Source organism: Lepisosteus platostomus, chromosome 9 (assembly GCF_059453375.1).
Source record: "Lepisosteus platostomus isolate fLepPlt1 chromosome 9, fLepPlt1.hap1, whole genome shotgun sequence".
In the NCBI taxonomy this organism is placed as follows: Eukaryota; Metazoa; Chordata; class Actinopteri; order Semionotiformes; family Lepisosteidae; genus Lepisosteus; species Lepisosteus platostomus.
Window position 1 is genome coordinate 28,408,700 of NC_142619.1, and position 24,572 is coordinate 28,433,271.

The 24,572-nt window shown below is 41.5% G+C and overlaps 1 protein-coding gene across 1 annotated transcript in view; it reads right to left on the reverse strand.

Annotated features, from left to right (window-relative positions):
- Nucleotides 1-13,025, reverse strand: part of frs2a (fibroblast growth factor receptor substrate 2a) — a 50,007-nt gene extending 36,982 nt beyond the window's left edge. Inside the window, exon 1 of the mRNA XM_088644585.1 lies at nt 12,524-13,025. The gene's annotated coding sequence lies outside the window, so the exon portion shown is untranslated. The remainder of the gene's footprint in view (nt 1-12,523) is intronic.
- Nucleotides 13,026-24,572: the final 11,547 nt, after the last annotated feature.

Genomic DNA, 24,572 nt, shown 5'->3' on the forward strand with positions numbered 1-24,572 from the left:
TGCTGCTTCTTGAATGCACCCTTGCTGTGAGGCTGTAGTCATTGTGCAGCTTGTTGTAAAATAAGCAGCCCCTTGGCTTTTCCTTTCAAAACATGGACTGTGCCAGGGCTGCTCTTAAATACTGCAAAACTGCCAGCGAGATTATATATCAGAATCTCCATTTCCCTGTCATTTTAGTGGTTATTCGCCAGAAAGATAACTTTAAACAACTAGCTAGAAAGAAATCTGCTAACTCTTAAGGCTCTCGTTTCTTAAAAATCACAGGAAATTGTTTTAGATCATGCAACGCCAAATGCTGAAATAGGCTCATTAATGAAACGCGTTAAACTTCAGAGCCCGGTCTTCATGCAGTTACTCACTTCAAATCCACACTTGCCAGACGGATGCGTTTAATCAGACAGCGCCCCGATGATGTTTACTAGAACAGCGCCTAATGCCTCTTCCAACCCACATCTCGCTGTCAGGCAATCGGAAGAAGCCCGGCGCGTTTCAACGACAGACAAAACGAGACCTCCCTGTGCTGTGCTTGAGATGGTAAATACGGCCAGCTCAAAACACATCCGCGAAATGAAAGAAAAATGGAAAATGCATACCAGTTGCTGTCATTTGTTTAGTCTTAAGCAACAGATATTTCCTGACCTCCCCAACTGCAACCAGAGTAAGGCTGTTCACTTCCACAGTCGAGTCGGATCGAGGCAACGCAGAGTGGGCACGGCTACATATAGCTGGGCATCGAGATAAAAAATAATAAAGTCAGAATTAAATGTAAGCAACTGATTAAAACTGGAATAAAGAGGACTACTGGGTATGCTGTGGTACAGCCTCCGCTAAGTATTGTGGGGAAAAGAAAGCACTCGGTGGAGGTCTAGATAAGCAAGTGTTTAGTGAGCCTGGGAGTAAGAGTACTACAGTACTTCACAGCATCAATGCAGTCATGTAGTAACACTAATTCTAAAAGCGGTATATACAAACCACAGGCACCAACACTGCCTGCTGCTCAGATCCTTTCGGGCACGAACCTGACACAGAAAGCCATCATCAGTGACTGTCACTTTAGCCTCTCACTACCTGTCCTCTCTTGGCTCCCATCCGCTGACAGAGGATCCTCGCCAACGTGCTGCGCTGTCATGGAACATCGCAGTCACACCCTCTTCAGGACCGAGCGCTGAGAACACATTCCTTCCCTTCTAGGTTCACAGAGCACTTTAAATGCAGAACACATGTACAGCTCAGAAAATAACTGAAAAGAAAGAATTCACACTAAGCTACAGGGTGTATCAGTGCAGAGAGTTACATAATTGTTAATACCATATGCCACACAGAAGAACTGGAAAAACTGAACACTACACTTTCATTTATCCAAATAAAACTAAGATGATTATCCTTAAACGGAAAGAGTCCATTTCAATCTTATCCATCATCTCGAATTACCAAATTAACCATTAAAGCAGTTAACATATGAAATTAAACCTGTCAGGCATGATAGGACAGTTATGCTAGTAGCACTAAGGAAAGATATCAAGTGAATATTTGAAATCAAATGACATGTTCTCATGTCTTGCTCTAGTACAGACTCGAATACACTAGACTTTCATTTAGCAACACACAAAAAAACATTTTTCCTTTTAAGGCGGAAAAGCAGTTTAAAGAAATGATCCCTAAAGTGCTATATTGCTATACTGATCCTGCTTATGATCAATTAAATAAGATGCTGGCTGTACACAAGTATCAGAAAGGATGCAAGATGCACAGCCCTGCTATAAGTACTTAAAATCAAGAAAGGCAGAGCTGTACAATTCTTCACGCTGAAATCAGTCAGCCCAAGACACACCATCACTGCAGGTGACAATTTTAGCTACATCCACAACTCCTGGAGGACTTACACTGGCAGTTCCATTATTGGGGAGTCACCAATCTTCCCCAAGACAAAACAGAAGCACTAAACAAATTCGAATACTGCGGAAAACACAGATAACTATTAAAGAAAACAAAACGATCACTGGTCTAGGTGATAACGTCTCACTTCAGTTATGAAAACGACATATATATATATAAAGCCACTAGATTGTAAAGCAGGGTGGCAGCAAAACCAGTAATTACCAGGTAAATGACCAAAGCCAGATAAAACCGCAGAAATGTAAAGTGTTCAAAGACAAACCTTCGAAAAATAGGAGTAGAAAGACTGTCTCTTAAGGAAAATCCTTTTAGCTGGATACAATACTTATTGATATAACATTTAAATGGCAAATAAGAAGAATGTAACATTGACCCCTAGTACAAGGACAATGTTGAGGAAGGCAAATTACTACTAGGTATGAAATTCCTGAAAAACCCTTATTCTGGGGGAAACATTGCTTGTAAAATCCACTTGCCAAGTTACTGTCCTACAAATTGTATGTTTCCCAATTTAATTTGGCAATGAACAACGTTATAGTTGAAGTTGCCGAAAAAAGACTTAACTACGAGAAATATTCAAACTGTGTCACATTTCATTCATCATTCAGAGTGACACAAAACTGGTAGTGACATTACTAGTCTTTAAATGTTAAAAGGGTAAAAGCCTCCGAGACATGGGCAACTTGTTCCACTCCTGGTTCAAGCCAAACATTTCAGGCTTCACTTCTAACACGCTGCAGACCAGCTCCACAACCTCATTATTCAAAACGCAGATAAAACAACCTGTTGACTGAACACAGTCAGAGTGAAGTGAAAGAAACATTTAATTCAATTTCATAAGAACTGGCAATTGTAACACCGTAAACATAGCCTTTTATCGCACAGAAGTGAAAAATGGAGAGTTCTTTAAATTCAGGGACAAACCGAAAAAAACATGCCCCAAGGCAGCGCCACTTAACTCAAACTAGAAAAAGCAATCAATGCCATTAGCCTATGAGAACGTAAGCGATGGAAGGTCTTGAGATATGAACGTTACTTTTTATCACCCATCTGACTGTGCGCGCCTTTGGCAGTAGCTTCAATCGCCAAGAGAGCTCAGCTGGCTCACGTTTCACGAGCAGCGGAGTCTGTCGCGTCAGCACGAAACACAGACAGAAAGACATCAGCAGCAAAGGGCAACAGCGGGCAGAAGCACATACTCCAGCAGCGCGACATCTGTGCATTAATTCAGAAGGCAAGGCAAAGCACAGGAGTGACTGCAGATGTCAACCTGGGGCGCATGCAGCCAGCTTCATGAACAGCTCAACAAAGAAGAGCGCTACAGTCAAACCGCTCAGTTGCTGGCTACGCACAGCTGTGTCCAATGGTGCAAGCAGACCAGCACATCTCGCTAGACTGGAGCCAAACTAAAGACCTCTACAGCCCCAGTTGCCTGTTCACAGCAGTAACGGGCTCTGATGTGTCTGCAGTATTGTGGGGCAACCTGTCCTGGCACGGTTCCATTGCTCTCAATCTCTGAGGAATACAAGGTCAATGGGACTTGCTACTTAATGACACTGATCATCCTCACCCCGTGTTGCTGCAGTTCTTTGCTGGCAGGAAGGGTGTCTCCAGGGTGACAAGGATCCCACCCACAGAGCCCACGTGGTCACCCAGTGGTTTGAAGAGCCTGACCCTGATGTTCTCTTAAGGTTATGACTTTCTCAGTCACCAGATCTGAACCCAGTCAAGCACTGTTCCAGTGAGCGCTGAAAAACGTAACTGCACTCCGAGACTGCAGCTTGTCACTGTGAGCCTCCCCAAAACAAAAGGGGTAGCACAAACACCCCCTTCCCAACAGGGATGCTTGACTCAAAGAAAACTGGACAAATTGGGAAAATTGCTCAAAGTTTAGCTTTTTCAAGGAGCAACTAACTATTTAGTTACAATACAATGATTACAATGCAATCAACAAACAGATGATCGTATGAATAGTGTTTTTCTTATTGAAGAATATCTTCCATTATTTCCTAGGGGGATCTTGCAACGTTATGAAACACTCCAAGTAATTACACAGAAAATTAAGATGAAACCCAACAAGAATTAGAGGGGGAAATATATGATGCATTATTGCATCATAGCCAATGGAAAGAAGACAAATCTTCCAATATACAGCTAAAAACATACTAAATGCTGACAGCCCGGCTTCTCTAGTCTAATACTAAAGGTTTATCAAAACCATCACCCAAAGGACTGACGTTGCAGGGATACAATACCAATCACTAATGCTGGACTTGGGACTTAAACATCTCAAAAAGGACACATGTTTTACAAACAGGTAGCAAAACAAATATAAGAGTGATATTTCCCTGTGAAATACATGGCACAAACTGCAGCTGGCACAAATGAAGGGTATTTCTCCGTTGTGGCTGAAGCTTATAACAATAATCAGATTGCTTATAAAACTGCAATAATTGAAATGTCTCATCATTCCTATGCGGCTGGTTATGGGCATCCACAATAAGGATTTTTCGGTTTTATCTCGTATGGAAACTTTCACACACTGAAACAAACAGTTTCAACTCCCCTGCAAATTACATATAACAGGCACCTTGGCAGCTTTCTTAGAGACCTCCCAACCTCTTCTCTTCAAACTCTGAACAGACACTGCATATTAAGAGTTGAGATATGCACAGCACACTGCAGCCAAATCACTTACAAGGCGGGAGCTCACGATACACTGCGACTGGAAAGTTCAGATCACTTACGAATACAGATTTTAACCTTCAGTGGCAATTTTGATGTAATACTGGTCTTCATTTGTAGGTAACGTATTAGAAAATATGGTAATGCAGTTAAATTCAGGTAATGCAGCTAAATTCCACTTCGGGTTGAATTTAAACAATGTGCCTAGAATCAATCTGATTGAAACTGCAATTACATTAACATACTGTTCTGAAACTCCAGTGGATACTCACTGGCACCACAGACCAATCTAGAAGTGCAGAAGAACAGGATGTCAAATGTAAATGAAACACCAATGATAAAAGGTGCCATTAAAAGCAGATTTAAAAAAAAAAATACTAAAACCATGCAATACAAAAGGTCTCGAACATCTTCAATGTTTCAATGCTTTATTGCCATAACAACCAGCTGCAGGAACTTGATTTGGTGAGCTCATACAGTTAAAAGACACAACCCAACTAGAAAACATAAAGCCAATAATAAACAGCATCCCCCCAACACATCTTCACTTGCCATTCGGAACACACACCCTTAAAACAAGAATGAAATCAAGTCAAAGTTCATGCTGTTCAATAGCTCAATCCTGCTCATTGATTTACTTGCGTGACAATTTGACAATGAATACCCATTGATCTCAAACAGTCCATGGAAGACTAATACCTGCCTTGTCTGGTGACTATAATACAGCAGACTCCACTGGAGATCTTCACCAACAGGTAGGTGGTGGGAAGCCAGGCTGGAGCCAGCAGCTCAGACTAGTTTTCAATGTCGAGTGCCACTTCACATTTTAAAACGCACAGGAACGCGAGGTCAGCGCTATGGTCACCAGCGCCCAAAGAACCCCTGGACCTAGTCCTTAATTATAACCTTAGTTGAAACAGAGAGTTTTATATGAAAGGAGAAAGAGGTAGCAGCAAGTAGCAGTAAACATTTACAAAATTATAGGAGGTATGGAACACAGGACTCAGATCCAGGTTCAACCACGCACTATATACACATAGCCAGGGCAGTTTGCACAGTATCTAGCAGGGAGACACTGAAGTGACTCATGTATGTTCAGGGTGGCTACGTTGCAATGCCTTCAAAGAGCTAAACGCAACACATCAACTCAAGATTTTCTACAGGGATCAGCATTCTAAAGAGATATCCATTTCGGAGCCGGCTGACAACTCTTGTATCAATGAACTATCACCTTGGATCGATGAACTGCCTCCTCTTGTGCCTCCTTTGTTGCTCTGTTCCCGACAATGGCTTGGGACGCTCACTTTGAAGCTAAACCTGACTGCTCCTTTTTTTTTTTTTAGTACAGTACAGGTTTAACTGCTCAGAACTGGACTGTTGCAAGTTGTGAATATATATAAGATATTTGGACCTTGCTGAATATTTGAAAATTATGGCAAACTGACTTGACTCCAAGACTGCATTTCACATATGAGATTTTATGTAAAGAAATATTACGTATTGCAAAGTCTTGTTCAATTACAGCTTATATGTTTTTGATCAAAACACAAAATGTATAAGACCTTTACTGTAGTATCCATACTGTGTAAAGAACTGAAATAGTACATTACAATTTACCACATTCAAAAAAAATCTTTGTAAAAGTGTACTGTGGAAATGTACGGTAAAGACTTGAATTTTTAAACACTTCGCTGGTGGCGAGGGTCAAGACAAATCACGTATCGAAGGTAGTAAAAAGATACTGTGGCAATTAGAAGATTCACAGTCACTCCTAACTCATTATTTAAACAAATGAACAGACTGATAACTAGTGATGAGTGCTTGTTAGGTTGCTTGCTACAATATTATATGAGGAAAGAGATACTGTGCTTCAGGTCATAGTATACCCTGATTTTGTGGGATGAGTTAAGACTTACAAAAGCTCAATTCCTTTTCCCATCACATAGAAGTACTATAGCAGGTGTATGATACAAGTTCAAATATTGTTTGACTTCTTGAGACATAGTTATAAAATATTTAAATGAGCCAGTCAAATCAATAAATTAATTTAAGGTACAGGCAGGATATAAACAGAATTCCAAACCCACTCCACCACTTGAGTTTAGAATTAGTAACAATAGTGTCTACAAACAGAATGCAAGAAAAGTTGTGATGGGTAACTAATCTTATTAAATTTATTACGGTATACCATACTTTAGTACAAATGTCATTTTCACATTTGTCTTATTTTTTATCACCCAGCTGCGAGATAAAAAAAATGCTATAGCAAGACTTATCAAAATAATGGCATAATACCCTTTTATGCGATTGATGCTATTTACAAGCATGACCTCATGTTCACAATGTAGTGGGGTCTCCTTTTCTAGCAAAGCAGAACAAAACTGGCCTTTTCACATCTGTAAAATGTCATTCTTCAGCTGGGATTTTAGACAAGCCTTTTTTACATTTAGCACTATTGGTACCTTTATGGACATGAGCCTACATCCGCAAAAATTTACTTAATTATTCATTTTAATACATCAGGATGCTTGTCATATGATTACTGTACTTGCACACAAACAAAGATAGCTATCTCCAAAAGGCTTCAACACTGAATTCTAAGCTGGCATTATAAAAACACAAAGAATGGTTTACAGATGGTAAAAAATGTTGAAATGATGAATCATTTACAATAAATATTTAGAAAAACAGCATTTACCGCAAAAAATACAAATAATAAAAATGCCTCTTTATTACACGATGCGCACATATCCTTGAAATGCAATCATCCCTTGAAAACACACAACTGCTGAAAGGCAATCACAAATGGAAATGCACTCTCTATATTCATTTAATGGCAAGGAATATATTTTTAAAGCACTTATAAAGAACAAGTGATCAGTATCAAGTGCCTCAGTTAATGTGTGAGGTATAAATTCAAGTGTGATTTGCCAGTGGCAAATCTGGACATCTTGCAATCAGGCTAACTAAAATGCAAATACATCCACTTGTAATAGGGCTGATAAAAGGTTAAAGCCGATTTACAGAAAAATGCCCCTACACGTCAGAGACCATCAAGCTTCAGATAATGTTGACTCTACATGCACACTGCATTATTAGATAATGCATCATGTAAATGACAGCACTTCAATATGTAAATCCATATGCATGTACAGCTATTCCGCTATGGCTTGGCTGCAGGAAATCGAAAAACAGCTCTTCATTACTTCACCAATTATAATCTACACTAGGGGCTCACAAAGACCCAGAACCTCTGGCCTTGGGGTACAGTCATTCCTGGTTTTTACTGCAGCCATGTTCTTTGATCACAGCCTAGTTTCATTTCTCTGTCTGAGCTATCTTTCTATATGTGCTTTCAGCTCTTAAAACAACCAACGGGATTCGTAATGGTAACCAGCCTGTACCAATTTCTGAGTTTCAGGACTGTCAACATTCGGGGGTGTGCTCCCTAAAATGTAACCAGTTTACGTGGGCCTCTGCAAAAGGCAAAAACTCACTGTGGGAGTGTCTGATACAGAGTCATTCCCACCCGTGTCTGCTCATCATCAGTTCATGAAGCGGTAAGAGCTGTTCAGTCAGAAATATGGGAAAACAATCTGACGAGAGGCTGTGTGAAGCTCTGTGTGATGAGGTTGTTAGAAACAGGACAGCTGAAGTCGAGTATTTGTGACTCTCAGAACAGACCAAAGAAACAAGTTAAATACAAGTCTAAACAAGCAAGCAGATCAATGAAGTCCTCAATTCGCAGTGGACATGTACTGTAGCTCAGTTAGAATGAAAACCAGCAGATAGTGATCCTCCTGGACCAGGGCTGGGAACCACTGATATAGGCTCAGTTGATTACATGGGTGAAAGGCTCTTTTCACTTGTCCCCTGTCTGCCTAACTAACCTATCAAAAACACATCCACACTGCAACAGGCTCATAAACACTCAGCAAACTGGCAGATCGCAGAGGCTAACCGAGGCTGGGCCTGATCAGTGGCAGAATGGGTGACCGCTTGGGGAAACAACAGGTTGCGGTTGGCCGACCAGGAGGCGGCAGTCATCTTCTCTGGTCCAGAGGCCTCTGGCCAGCATCCCCTTGTGATGACAGGGGGGGGGCACTGTGCTGAAAGTCATCCTTCAAAGGAGATGATAATAATAATAATAATAATAATAATAATAATAATAATAATAACAACAACTTACACTTATATAGTGCTTTTCTGAACACTCCACTCAAAGCACTTTACAGGTAATGGGGACTCCCCTCCACCACCACCAGTGTGCAGCATCCACCTGGATGATGCGACGGCAGCCATAGTGCGCCAGAACGCTCACCACACATCAGCTATCAGTGGGGAGGAGAGCAGAGTAATGAAGCCAATTCATAGATGGGGATTATTGGGAGGCCATGATTGGTAAGGGCCAATGGGAAATTTGGCCAGGACGCCGGGGTTACACCCCTACTCTTTTCGAGAAACGCCCTGGGATTTTTAATGACCACAGGACCTCGGTTTTACGTCTCATCCGAAGGACGGCACCTGTTTTTTACAGTATAGTGTCCCCATCACTATACTGGGGCATTAGGACCCACGTGGACCACAGGGTGAGCGCCCCCTGCTGGCCCCACTAACACCTCTTCAACCCAGGACCTCAATGGCCATGGCACAGTTAGAAAACCTAGGGGCGTTAACCCTGGAGTCCTGACTAAACTCCACTCTGGGCTGGCACACCCTAAAACACCTAACCCCCTAACACCTAATTCAATCGGTGAAGCGATCCCAGTCTCCTGCACCTGACCGGCTGAGTACTGGGGGCAGCCCCACTTTGTTGGGTGGTTGGGGACGCGCGTCCCCTCCGTTATGTAAAGTGCTCTGGGATGAACAGCACCACACGCGGGCAGTTCTCACAGAACTGTCTCTTAGCCAACAGGAGGCACAGGAACGTGACCAGGAGATCGACAAACACCCCCCACTTGATATATTTTTGCCAAGGTGGAGCACTGAGACACTAAACCTCACAGATGTATCTGCCGAGTACAGTATGAGGTACAGTATGACAAAGAGGGGGAAAAAACTCAGGCTATATTCCACAGCACCCAAGAGTCAATTAAATGAATGAAGCAAACCAAAAAAAAACAGTCATAGGAATATTCCTCTGGAAAAGCGTTTTTACTCATTTATTTCCTACTGTTGTTTTGATTTCCTTCGTGTGAGTTTATGCAACTTGTTTTGCCTGTGTATTTGTGCTTTTACGGAAGAAGCACAAAAAAATCAGACTCTACATTTATTTTGAATAAAATGGCTCTCTAAAGGCAATTTAAAGGGAGTCCAAATGAAAGCCACAAACCTTTTTTACTCTTAAGTAACTACATGTAAGTTTACGTGGAAAAGAAGCCACAATTTCTCCTGTATCTACAAGTTTTCTATGAGCCTTCTCTCGTGCTTTATTTAATTTGAAGCTCCTGAAACGGTGAAGAGCAGAGAAGTTGTTAAATCGTTTCATTTAACGCTCCCATTGAAAGATACATTCAAAGTACCACAAGAGCTAAAGGGGTTTATATTTGCTTTGTATTTCGTTCTCTTAAATTCTTTGCACTGGGTTTAAAGTGCTCACAGTATTGTATCACAGTAAAGGGCCGAAAAAATGTTTTGAGTGGGTTGCAAAGTGTAAGAAATAGACATAACATTGGGATTGTATGACTATGAGACTAAATAGTATAAAAAATGTTATACGCAAGATTTTGTAATACACAATAATAAGTTAGCGGTCCGAAAAGCTCAAATACTTCCCAGTGCTGTTGGGTTCCGTTTGATTTGTTTAGCACAAATAAGCTTGTATCCTAATTGAAGTACGGCTGTAACCCTTTTTTAGTGCTCGAAACGTTCGTTTTTCTTTTTTTTTTTGTCCAGAACAAACACCGATCAAAAGGTTTTGGCTACTCCATGAACACACAAGACAAAAATCTGCGAATTCGGGGAAAAAAAATCCCTCTAAGGACCGGAGTGAAAGTAAGCTGGTTATTACTGTCCTGACTGACACGGCGTTCTCCCGTTCATGGGTAGCTAACAATTACGAGCTGTGGGATGAAATTACTCGTTTTCCTGTCTGTCTGCTTTTCGAAGTAAATTTAACTTTTCAGCCAATTTTCTCGGAATCTTTAGCAGCTACCCAGACGGTTCGCGGTTTCAAACCCAAGATAAGGTGATATAATGTTTCGCATGACACCAAAATATCGAAAATAAGCACGACAGTCACCGGGTAAATACGAAAATACGACTTGTCGGCGCTACAGAAATATTACCAATGTTGTACATCACTACAAACTGCCGATAAAACTAAGGTAAAAAAAATGGGCACAATTTTCCTATGCGCAATGAACAAAACCACACTTTTTATTTGATAGAAGGCTAAACTGAGAATACCGAGTCTAGATTAACAATAATTCCTAGACAACACCCAGGCAAAACACTTAAGAAACCATAAAGTATTTCTTGCATAAGGATTATCTTTAAACAATAGTTGGGAGTATAGCAGATAGGCTACTACCAAGTCTGAACAAAATACCTGACTTGAATTTGAAAAAGTCTGTTCTCTCTCTCTCTCTCCCTGGACTCCCAAAAAAAAACTATAAAGGCGTAAATGTCAGCACCAATAATTTTAAGACTAGCAAGAAATGCAGAGAATTTGATTCCGTTATTCTCAAAACGCAGCTCCTTTTCACTCGAGGACCTCGCCAGTGGGGGGGGGCTGTGGGTCCGCGCACTGGCTACTAGTTAAACCCCCCTGGCGCTGCGCCAGCCCTTTCTCCCTCGAGTTACCTCATTACTCCTCAGCCGCAGCCTCGCCGAGCAAAACCCCCGTCCAGGCAAACACCCCCCCCCTTCCCTCCACACGAACAAACAGCAACGTCTCCAGCCCTCAGTCGCAGCGTCCCGCAACTTTACAACCGCGGACACGTCTTAAGAAGCTCTTCACCACGCCGAGCATTTAGTTTTGAAGCAAATTCAACCGTGGGCGCTCTTAAATTATTTTATTTCTTTTGGTCCATAAAAAGCTCCTTTTACCTGCTGGTTATTTAAAAAAAAGGCGATTAACGAAACTCCAAAACGAACCGTTTCACTGTTTCCAATTATATCGAGGGACACCCCCCCCCCCCCCCTTCGGATAATTAGACGCAATAATTCCAATTAAGTGTAACTAGCCCCGCCACTAACCACACGTTAATTGCAGGGTGTTATTTCAAAGCCCAGTTACGAATCCAAGTCCCAGGGGGTCCAGCTGTACAAGAAATCAACATTTTCTCAAATACTACGGTATATACAGAGGGTTTTACATGCATGCTTAACTACCTCTATCTTCGCCGCTGCACAGAAAGAAGACGTAAAGCTTCGCTTTATTATTTAAATACCTCCCCTCCACACACACACAAACGCAATGCCTCCCCCCAGCTTCAATCCAGCAAAGTTTTGAATGAACCCAGATACGTGCCACAACACAGGCACCCGGGCTGCCCCCACTGCCACGGACGAAAATAACTCGCAAGCGGGCACTTCCCGAGCAGAATAAAAAACTCAGCGGACACGTCGGCCCCAACCGTAAATACAAGGTTTGTTTAAAAGTTTTAAGGCGTCTCGACTCTTCGCCCCCCCCTCCTCCTCACCTCACCGCATAGCAAAGCGAAACCACCACCACCACCCCAGTTTCTTAAAGCCCACACAAGCATAAAAACACGCACCCGAGAGCGTGCGGAGAAACTCCCGGTCGAGGGGAGAGCGGGGTCTGCGAGGCGCTCGCCAGCCCCGCACGGCGGATCTGTCACGGACCGGCGGGCACCCCTCGGCCAGCAGCCTCCGCAGTGACCGCAGCGCCCGGGATAGCGCAGCGGGGAAGGGGGGGACCCTTCAGAACCAGCCAGCGCCGTTTTCCAGAAATGAATCAAAACTTTGGTGAACTTACGGGAAACGGAGGCTCGGGGAAAGTCGCGGAGAAGTCCCACTGGATACGTGCGTCCTGGACTCCCGTGCGCCCGTGTAGCTGTGCTGCGTAAATCCCTTTTCCCGACTCGAAGGAGAGGAGGAAAAAGAAACCAACCCCAAGCCCAACTCCGTCTCCTCTCCCTCTACGTGCCAGAGCGCCAAAAAAAAAAACAAGCTCCAAACTTCACAAGCGGTTGCTTTCTCCCTTTTCCCCGCAAAAAAACAACAACACCCCCTTCGACAATTTTTTTCACCAACTTCTCGCTGTCGTCCTTTGTGCCTCCCGAGTCCGCGCGTCGTAGGGAACGAAATCCGGCGAAAACGCTGGTAAACAGAGAGCAAACAAGCCGAGCCAGCTGCTCTCCCGTCGCCCAGCCTTGGAAATCTCGCTCGACTGGCCAGCAGCTCCGGGAGCGCAGGGCCTCGATCCGCAGCCCGACTGCATCCGGGTCACCGCGCGTTTGGAAAGCGGGGGGCGAAGGGGTCGGGTCTGGGTTTCTCCCTGAAACCTATCTAGCGAGAACAATAGAGCTGCAAACGGTTGCCCCGTCTTTGGTGAACGAGTAAATGCACATTTCGAAGGCGTCATATTTATTTGAGACGGAATTTAAGTTTTTGTTTTCGTGTGTGGCTACAAACTGTGTGAGCGAACTTTTTCAATCACGGAGGGATATTTTTCTGGTGCGCAAAAGACGCATCAGAAAAAAGTTAAATATACGTCGTTAAAAATAAAAAGATAATACAAATAAAAAAGTGTAAACTGCTAAGAAGCGCTACATGTGGATTTTTCTGAATGTTTTAGTGCTTCCAAACTTTTGGTTGCGAACTTCGTTAGTTATATGAATATGTTATGAATATGACAAAGTTTTGGTTCATACTGTAAATGTTACAGTCCTACACGGAGAAAAAAGTGTTTTCCTCGGAATTCCAAAACGTTTTCGTAGTTTCCTATTTTGAACTCTTAAAGCTGGACTGGAGTGTCTACACTACAAAGCATTAAAAGGTTTGGAACACAAAACCCTTTTGGCTGGAACGCATCACACAATTAACTAAATACTGTATGATTAAGGTTAATACTTTAAAATGAAACTCTGCATTAAACATGGCAGCACTGCACTTAACACATTGTGTGGGTGAGTTAAGCAGTGGGCACAGTACCTCTATGAGGGAGTCAGTCCACTGATTGGTTAAGCCAATTACAATCTCCAATGTCTTCAATGTGCAGTCAGTGTGGATGGCTTATGCTCTGTGATTCTCAAATATGGATTTCTCTTTCTCTGTTGTAATGGTCATCAAACATGTATTGGTTCAAAGATGGATGCATCACTTATATAGGTTTTTAATAATAAAGGCATGCTTTTTTTGCTTCCCTAACAGCACATCTCTCACTTCTTACTTCAACGAGGCTGTTTCTAGAGAATTTCTAACCTCTAGTGAGACCCTCTGCAGGAAAAGTTTGCTAGGTTTCCAGAAAGCTTTTTACTTTTTCTCTTCCTTCTCTCGCTCTCCTCCCTCCATTTTGTCCTCTGCAGCAATGGGTTTCAAGTGGCAAAAGCAGAGCTGTTAGGCGTGCAGTCAGAGTGCCCCAATGTGAATCTTGGTTTCCTCTGGATTTCCACTGGAGACCCACAGCAGTTATGGCTGTGCTTCCAAGGGTCTCAACAAAATCTTAAGGCTTTTCAAGGGTTCATCAACTCAAGGTCTCAAAGCCCAATACCGGTGTCTAATTTCACAATGGTCTCGACAGTCTCAAGCCCATGTGGGACTTCATCAGAGGTTTTAATGGTCTGACTGTTTGAAGGTTTCGAGCCTCAGTCCACCTGCAGCTCCTATGTGCTCTACAATTCTTTGGTCTTAATATGGGCGAGGACCTTCCTCGAGGTCATGATTTTGTCTCAAGTCTTGATGGGGGACTGAAACTCAAGGTCCCAAGCCTCAAAAAGGGCATTTTCTCATTGAAGTAGACGCACCGTATGTCCTATGAGGTCACGGCCGAGCCCTGGACCCCTGCACAATTGTCTACTCCTCAGGGTCTTGACAGCCTTAAGTCTTGCTGTTGGACTCCAGCCTCAAAGTGGACATCTCCAGTTCAAAGTCAGTACGGTCTTGAGCCTTAATCAGGGATTGTGCCCATGAGGTTTTGGCAAGGTTTGATCCTGGACACAAACTCTTTCTCCCTGTAGTCTCAACAGCTCTTGTTAGGCGTGCAGTCAAAGTGCGCCAATTGGTTTTCACCCCCTTGAGGTCTTGACAGTGACTCAGCCCTCAGCAAGATGATACCCCTGAGATCCTCCATCCTCTAACTCCCCCAAAGCATAAGTCTTCAGGACTGCCAGATTCATTGCCAGTTCAATTTTCAATTAAGCTGCTGGTGTCCCAGGTCTTGCTGGCACATGCTGTGTGCTGATCATTGTCACACCCAAGAGTGATGGTCTTGGCAATCCTTGGGGTGATATAGTGGAATACCACAGGGATCTGTACTAGGACCACTATCATTCTGATTTATATCAATGATCTAGAGTCAAGTGTAGTTAGTAAACTAGTCAAGTTTGCCGACACTGACGAATACGAGGATTGGCAAACACTACTGAAGGGGCACATCAAATTAAAAAATAGAGATAAAATTCAATCGTGGCAGATAATGGTTAATGCAGACATGACGTGGAGGGGGCAAAACAAATGAGCAATATCTAAGGGGAAATGCTGAGCTTGAAAAGTTTGTATATGATGACACATCATTCACATCTAGACAATATGGAGAAGCAATAAAAAGTCAAGGAAAATGTCAAGGATATATAGTTAAAAGCTTAGAATTTAAATCAGTGTATCTTATGTTAAAATTATGTTACATGCCTCCATCTTAGAAAGGGGACCTGCGATGTTGTACTTGCTGCCCAACCCTATTCCTGCACAAGGCCATGTGACATCACCCACCACACCCACCATCACCCACTACGTTTTACTGTAAGACTTCCCTGGAGTCCTGGTGTCCCAGCATTGTCCCAGCTTCCCAGCATGTTTCATCTGGGGGCTGGTGCTCCCTCTCTCTGGCCATTCCATTGGCCCAGGGCGCATCAGCTCGTAGGGGGAAAAGATGGCAATGCCAAGTACAGTGACGTGCAACTGCGACTGCGACTGCTACTGCAACTGCCGAGGAGAGAAGTAAGAGTTACCCAAAGGAGGCCGTTTTGGGCTGCTTGCAATGCACAGATTACAAGAGAAAACCAACGCTGTGGCAAGCATGTGCAGAGCGCTTTGCGTGAACATAAGTTGCAAGGGTTGTACTTGACCGCAGATAACAAACCAGAGGACGAAAAGGAGTGAGAAAGCTGAATTGTTGTATTGTGGGACAGATATTTACTGACGTACAGAGGCTTTCTGCACCGCTGACATTCCACTACATAACTTAGACAACATTAGTACGAAAAGCTGTCTGAAAAAAACAGCGCCATAGCTGCCAGGTCATGTCAGATCATCTCCAGAAAGTACTATGAGTAAATGGTCATTTTACACTCTACAATTAATTAGTAGTCAAAATTAGATCTGTTGTTAAAAGTGATATTTAAAGCATCCATATTGATGTAGCAAAAACTGTGTTATGTGAGTACATCTCCATTATTAGGGTGTTATTTTCCTGTGACCTGTCCGTGACATTTGCTAAAAATGCCTGTGTTAAAATCGTAGCCCTACCCCTGACCACAGCTCAGCCACACTTCTGCTCAGCCCGTCCTCCGTGCCTAAGATACTCTCTACCTTCCAGAAGACGCTTTCACCCTCTGAGCTGTGCTCGCTGTTAGTCCATCTTCTGTGTCCAATAATGGCACTCTACATTTGTATGTGCCTTTTATGAGATCTGTGCACTTTTTTGTGCACTCTGAGGATGAGAACTGGGGTACCGCATTCTCCAAGAACCAGCAAGCCATTGCATTGTGGAGGTCCACGCAGGCGGTCCTGAGGGCTCATTCTGCTGGGGCCACCTCCTCACGCTGGGCCATCTATAATGGGGCGTCAGTGGAGGACCTCTGACTAGCTGCAAGGCGGGAGCCACCTCCTACATTCGTCACTTTAGACATTTTGAACATTAAGAAGGTGGCGCGACCTTCTCTAGGGATGTAGAACTTTGCGGCAAGACTCTCAGAAGTCCCTTCATGACCCTCTGTCCCTGTAGCCTCTGGCTATGGTTCGCCTGCCTATTTTGCCACTGCTTGTGAACTCTTATTCCCAGGAGGAAGCAACTGCATTTCTCTTCAGAAGGAACGCAATCTTGCTATCATAATTCTCGTTCACCGAAATAAACTGTTATCCTTCCAGGTCACTCTAGTGTCGACCTCAGACGGGCGCCAGCCTGACCAACAAATAATGATGAGCCACTATTATCAGCCCAGGTGACGATGGCAGTACTTTGTTTAAAGCAAACCTTGAGAGGCTGGTAGTGACAAAGGCAGTGAGCTCCCTAAGAGTGTCTGAGGGTAATGTTAAGAATACCCAGGTCAGTCGGGACATAACCTCCATGATTTACAACTTGCTTAGAAGTACAAAGATGAGACAGAAGACTTGTTGGAACAATGTTTTAAGGATAGGTGAGACCATGTCATGGAAAAGTAAAAATTGTGGGAACAAAAGGAACTGCAGTTGCGCCATAAGAAGACCACCATCTGTGACACATAGCCTGGCCTGGGTATGTGTGGCCACCTCTGGAGCTGATCACAGGTCTTTTTTGATGATGTCACTAATGATGGCTGAGGCAGAATGAATTCTGAAGTTTACGGAAATATTTTATCTGCTTACGTAAAAGAAAACGCTTCCCTACATATTGGGCAGGGCTTCACCGTGCCGTTTGTCAGTGACATAAAATACATTGCCAGTGCCACCAAGGAGGTCACCAGGAGAAAAAAAATGCAAAATCTAAGACTGGCCAAGTAAATCACCAGATTGTAATCCAATTCAGCATGCGCTTTACCTGCTTAAGGAAAATCGTTCGTTAAAACACCCTTAGAATAAGCAAGAACTCAAAGTGCCCACAGCAAAGCATCTCAAATGATTGCACAAAGAGTTTGGTAAATTCAATGGGTCACGGGCTTCATGCAGTTATTAAATCAAAGAGGTATACAACCAAATACTAACTTTTACACTCTGATCTTTATTTAAAGAGGGTGTGTCCTAATACCAATGGTAATTTGAAATCACTGGCTCGAACACAAAGTATGTTTTTGTTCTAAAATGATCAAATGCACGCAAGGGATTGTGCAAAAATAAATGTATACTATATTGCACTTTTCTTTCATATTAATCTCATGATCATAAGCACAAATTGCTTGACTGTAAAGCAAAAATAATAGTTTTGATTTTGCTGTCCCAATACATTTGAAGGGCACTTTAGAAACCCCTGCCTCCCCAACTCATTAATGATTTTAAAACCTTCAGGAATAATAGCAGTGGGCCTGGAGGGATTTGTTTCTGTTCTGTTATCATAATACTAATTAAATTTGGTGTTCGCAACAGTTGTGCAGACTTGCAAGCACAATTTCACTGTATATCTAACGTTCTGCAAGGAATTGGCTTAAGGAACAGAAAATGTATTGATGTATTAAATGTATTGTTTCCTTTGACATTACCACAATATTGACTTAAAGCTATTGTATTGCGTATTTACTTCTTTTCCTTTTTTCTTATCCATTCTTTCTGATAGACTGTAAAATATCCAGATTTTGACCGACAATAAAAAAGGTCACATTACAGCTGGCTTGAGTGTAGGAGTGGATATTTCTCGGGGGTAGAAATGGGCAAAATTTAAAATGTTTGAAGTTTTGTGTTTTTATTTTAAATTCTGAAATGTATTTGACATTAAATAAATATTGCCCTTCTTTATACAGAAACTGAACCACTGAAAAAATTAAAGCATTAATGCCATTTTCCAAGCAACATGTAATGGTATATTTTATTTTAAATTGTATTGCTTGCCTTCCCCCAGAGGAATGTATATCCACAACACAATAATTAAACATATTGAAAAGATACATTTAACAAATATTACATATTATGGTAATAAAACACTACCAAATCATTAATATTCCTTTGTCTTCCATACCTAGGTGCAGAATGTAATATTTTTATGGAAGTGTAAAGTTTTCAAGTGAACCTCTAAATGGAAACTTCTCAGAGATCAGTTTAGTTCATTAGCATACTTTCTGGTCTCAATTTAACAGCAGAAATAGCAGTCTTTGAATTACACTACTGCTACTCATCCATTAGCTCAGTTAAAGGCTTGGAGATGTAATCTTTTTTTCCTATATTTCATGTTTCACTGTCACTTCTGAAGAAATGCACTGGGTTGATTGTATCAAAGTATGTCTCATCCTTCACAAATGCTGGCTGAATTTGGTTTTAGTAAGTTAATAAGATAAGAAATATCTCTTAAAATCTAAAACACCAAGTACGTCACCTGAGGCTCATTACAAAACATTTGTAAAATGTGTGAAACGTAATGAAAGCATAAATGTAAAGCTGGAACAATAAAGAAAAGTTGGGATGGACAAAGGCATCTGGTATCTGTCAGTATTTCCTTATTTTTGATTAATCCAGCTTTGAATCTCAATGTAACTTTCTTTCCTTCTTTGTTTGGAAATCCCTAAATTGTCAAATTAGGCTAAAGTCCCACTATTATTGAGGTGCAGTTGAGAACCACCATTTTCATACAATGAGAGTTTCTTTTTAAAATAGAACACTAACATTATGGTCGTTTGCATCTCTTGGCTCTTCCTTTAAGACAGAAAAAAATACAGGAGTTCTACGTCAATAAAGGTTAAAGAGTACGGATTCAGAACTGGAAAGAGTTATGAATGTTAATAGGGTTGGAAAAAGGATTTTTAGTTTGCAACTACTGTTTCAGAAATAAAATAGGTCACAGTTTCCACTAGGAATGATGAGAACTAGAACTAGGATGGAAAAACAAACAGATGAAATTGAATAAAAGCTTGTTTCATAGACACACGTACGCCAGCCTTGTATATAGATTACACCATGGCTGCAGTTTAATTGCAACCTTTCTTCGAAGGCAAAAGTAACTATAATTCCGGCATTGAATCTACTTTAAAGTTAATCTGTATGCTTTTTGCAAAATCAAAGGTTGGTGTTGTGCTCTGATCGGATTCATATTTAGAACGTTTCAGAGCTTTAGCAAGCCACAAATATTCAATTTCAAATCCACCACTGAAGACATACATTATAATGTATGCAAAATCTTCTCTCCTGAGTATTTTCACAGCTGCTTTTGCCCAGATGAAGAGACTAAATTAAATTTTTTTTTAGGACTTCAGCATTCCTTCTAGACTCTTGTGGACTACAGTCTAAGCTTTCTGAGAGCACATAAGTATCCACATTTAATCCCAAACAGCAAGAATCATGTTTTGTAGCAAGAATAATGTTTTGTAATATTTCGGTTTTCATTTATAACATTTTGTGTTATAAATGTAATGTTTTAAATTTGCAGATGCTCAATAATAGTCAGAGTAACAATTAACACAGAAGAATATCAGATCAATAGTAGATCAGCATTCGATATACAAAGTATTTTAGGGAAATTAGAGTGTGGAAATTCCATCCATAACACTTTTAAATATTATATATGCTTTATTTTCACCAAATCTGATTACTCCAATTGTAATAATGAACATTCAATGGGTGTGAGTGAAGGGCCCATTACAGAAAATTATTGGTAAGATATTAATTAGCTCTTTGTCCAATCATGATGCTACAGGAGAGTGAGTTTTCTTAAGGCTTCTCATTCACAGCATAAAGTCCAAGTAGACAGCCATGGACATCTCTTTCTGAAGTCTTAACTAGAAGCCTATGCTGAAGGGGTGTTCAATCTAATACAGTACATATGTACATCTGAGTGCCTGCTCAAAGTTAGTAACGTCACACTGGTGCTGCAAACTTTGAACACAAGGCAGAATGAAAAGCTCCAAGACAGGTGTTGCAAAGATTTGACAGACCAAAGAGCTAATTCATATTTATTCTACAATTGGCATCTGTGTAATACCATTTGTGTGATTTGATATTATTTTTAAAACCAATCAATGGAAAATTAAAAAAACAACACATAACTGAAGAGATTTCTTTTGCCCTCCCCCAAACTATGTGGAACAGGGTATTTATGGGATGGTTGGTGTTTACCCCTCCTTCACCTTTCCATTCCAGACTCACGGAAAGGACAGAAACTGCAGGATAAAATGGTCGAAAAACAACTGCCCAATTCAAATTGAACATAAAACAGTCAACACGTCTACTCTAAAAATTAAACCTTCTCGTTGAAGTTGAGTTTATCTTTAAACGGCGGGCTGACCAGTAAAACGGCGCTTTCTTCTTCCCCCTAGTGGCACAACGTGTGCAATGCATGGAAACCTGAAGCACTATAGGAGTTTACCAACTCGATTTCCTGGGGTCCCCTTTATCCTATAGGACTCAGTCAAGCTAAGGCGAGCTGCATTCCAGCCTTCACTCAACTAGTAATTTGCTAATGCGACATATTCTACTGTTTTCCAGTACAGTAGATTCAGATTTCAATTTAGTGGGAAAAAACCCACACTGCAGATTTTGCTGGGAGCCGAAACCATTTTTAAAGATTGCTAATGAGAAGGCTATCACTTGGATTAAGGGGCTTGATGACATAATTGCAAGATCAACTGGAATGAAAATGAGAAAGCACTGGACAGCCCTGGCTCTTGGTCAGAACATTTCTCACATTGGTTTGGCATTTCTCTCTACAAGACTAATTGCATAGGAGAAATGCCTGGGTATGAGACTGTGAAGTATATTATGGACAGTCAACAGTAAAATAGAGTACTATTTTGTGGAAAATAAGTGTGGAAAAGCTTGCCCAGGGCAGGTGTGTTAAGCAAAATCCAAGCCTCCTTAACCTATACCCTGAAACTGAAGCCTTAGAGAGCAATGGTGATGTATGTTTCACAGCCTCTCTTTACATAGTAAGTATGCATGTTAGCCCACTGTAATTAAGTAAATAACTGGTCTCATAAAGTCTTTGATGAAAATAAGTCTTTGGTATGGTGGACTGAGATTGCAGATCCCCAACCTAAACTATTAGCCTGGTAACTTGATGCATAAGACAAATAAATACAACTTTACCGACTTTGGCTTCACTAAAAAAAAAGGGAAGAAAAATCACAGCTTTCTGTACACCCACAAATGCAGCTTTTAAGTAACTCAAGACTGTACTTTTATACTTCTGTGTTCTGCTGAATGTAATATTATGGATTTTGGAACTTAAATAATTGCTTTCCAAAATCACAGCCAACATGTTAATATTGATTATTCTCATTTGGTGGTAATTTGATCATTTCATTTCATTTACATAATTTCTCTTTTTGGACACTCCTGCAGAACTTCTGTATCAATGCATCAATATCTAAATTGCAAGTTGCAATTCCTAGTGAATCACTCAATAAACGAATTTTTCTGCAACCCAAATGATGCCTTTACAGTAATTACAATAGATTTGAAGAAAACATAATAAATGCTGTAATCCCATTAGCAAAAATATTCTGTGACATACTGTGTTTATGTTTAAATATCATAACATAAAACCAATTCTGCCTCAATCCCTCTAAGGCAAGCTTAATTTCTAAGCAATACAAATCCTTTTTTCATAACCATATTTCCACAAGTCCTGTTTGGGTTTGCTTGTTGCCTAGTTACTGCAAGTTTCTCTCTTTTTTTTGCACTCCAAACACAAATGTATTCACACAACTAAGAAAAAAATAAGATGTAAAAAAGAATGTAAAAACGAAATAAGATGTAAAAAAATAAAACGACTATCAAAATTTTAAAAACTTCACCCACAAAAAAAGGATTGTTAAATGGTTTCGCAGTCCATAGTCCGTATTTCACAGTTCGTACTGGAGAACAATCCCTTCTTGGTCTTTGGCTCTGTAGATACAAAGTATATCTGTACGTGAAGTTGTGAAGAAAGTGTGTACTACGAAACTAAAAAAGCCTGGGTAGGTTCAGACAATACCACAATTACTTGTTAAAACAAACATGACGATATGGAAGCAATGAGCTAACGTCTGTTTTCTTTTGTTGCAGAATTTTTCTTATGCCTTGTACAAGAAACAAGATACTTGCCACATGCCAGATGGCTGCAGGCAGTGGCTTCCTTACTCAACATTCAGGGGGACAAGGACAGCGCTGAAACGTCCGTGCCCCCCGCTTGGAGAACCGCAGCCCAATGGGACTGCCAAGCACCAGCTACTTTGGAGTTGTGGTACCACAAAGAGGCCAACTGACCTTGAGCATTGTCTCGAGCTGATAAAATGTGTTAAAATAATGACAGGAATGAAATAGAATCCACTGTGAGGTCTGCAAAGTCCAAATTCTTGCTTGCAGTTATAATTGCACATCTCCCCTCCAAGGGAAGGGCGAGAGGGGAATCAATTCACCCTTAACTAAAGCACAACACCCCTACACATCAGCCACCCTGCGCCAGCAGCCCCGCTACACAGCACACCAGGTAGCAAGGGAAGAACCTACTTCACCAATGGGGTTGATGGGGTCATTTTAGGGACACCAGAGTGAACACACCCCAAAGTGGAATTTTTCCAAGACATCAGGGTTAACATTCCTACTCTTACATTACCTTACAGGAAGTAAGATAAGTCAGGATCTGGGTTTAAGTAAATAGTCTTGAGAAGAAAACTTTGGAACACTGCATCAGGATTGCAGATCACAGACCAAGCTTGTCAAGCTCGGTAGCTTCATGCACCAGACATTCAAATGCGAATAGATAAGACTTCACACAAAGAACTGGGTCCCCAGTCATCATACTGGGACAGGTTTGGAAAGTCTGTTCCAGAGCGAAGAGCGCCATCTTCTGGACCACCAGCAGCAATATTTTTTTACAGGGACCTAATTCACCCAGGGACTCTCTCTTACTAGTACTGATCAACCATGCAATCAGGCATGAGTTTAAATTTAGAGAATTATTCCGAAAACAGTAATCTATTTATACAATTTATGTCACTTGAGTGCGGCTGAATTGTTGATGTTCAGCATTTTTTCATTTTTTCTGAAGGGCGCCCTCTTGCTTCTCTGTGCAGAGGTGTAAATCTGTTCTTCAATTTGCACACCTATACCGTCAGCAATCTGGGTTTATGGATCATGTAGAGGAACCGTCGATAGGAAAGAGGCTAATATGAACTATGATTGGGTATTGATGGATGTTTCAACACTGTACTACCACTAAACACTTAAAAAGGGTCACTTTTGTCCTTCCCTTCTGAAACGAAATTTGAAATCCGAACCTTATTGCTTTTGTGTCATCGTTCTTGCCTATTATACAGTATATTAAGAAACTGTGTTGCTTAAATAACGTGCATATAATTGCTTCTATGGGGCAGAAGAGTTTAATCATTTGCAGGGTGGAATGTGCTCTTGCCAGCTTTGTGCATGTTGCACTGATTTTCATGGGTCTGATCGAGCGCTACGTATCCAGTACAGTACTCACCCACAGACAGAAGGCAGCACTTTCTTCCTAACTCACTACCTTGTTTCAGCCAGGTCCTGGGCTGGTGCCAGAGATGTGGGCTGCCACGTTCAGAGTGCGTGTCAGATGAAAACAACCCCATACGTCAGTCTTCACTGCAGCAGGCTTCAATAAGCCACCACTTACCACTCAGAATACTGCGCCACTGCAGAATGCAGTTGAGTTTGCTCTACAAACAAGAATAGATCTTTGCTCTCATCTGTCAATACTCAGGCAGCACTATGACCCTGTCTGTTATAAATATAGCAAACAGGGGAATCAAGGGTCTCCAGGCCTGGTCATGCAGAGATCCAGTTCAGCTGGTCACCAATTTCTAAATAAGCAATGCTTGTAAATTACTGAAGAGCCAAGGCCTCTGGGCTTTGGAACATTGAAGAGTATTTAGATTTTGGTTCCATATGACAGGTTCCAGCATTGACGAATGGGGAGGTTTTGAAGAGATGGTTTATACTAACCCCAAAACCCCAAC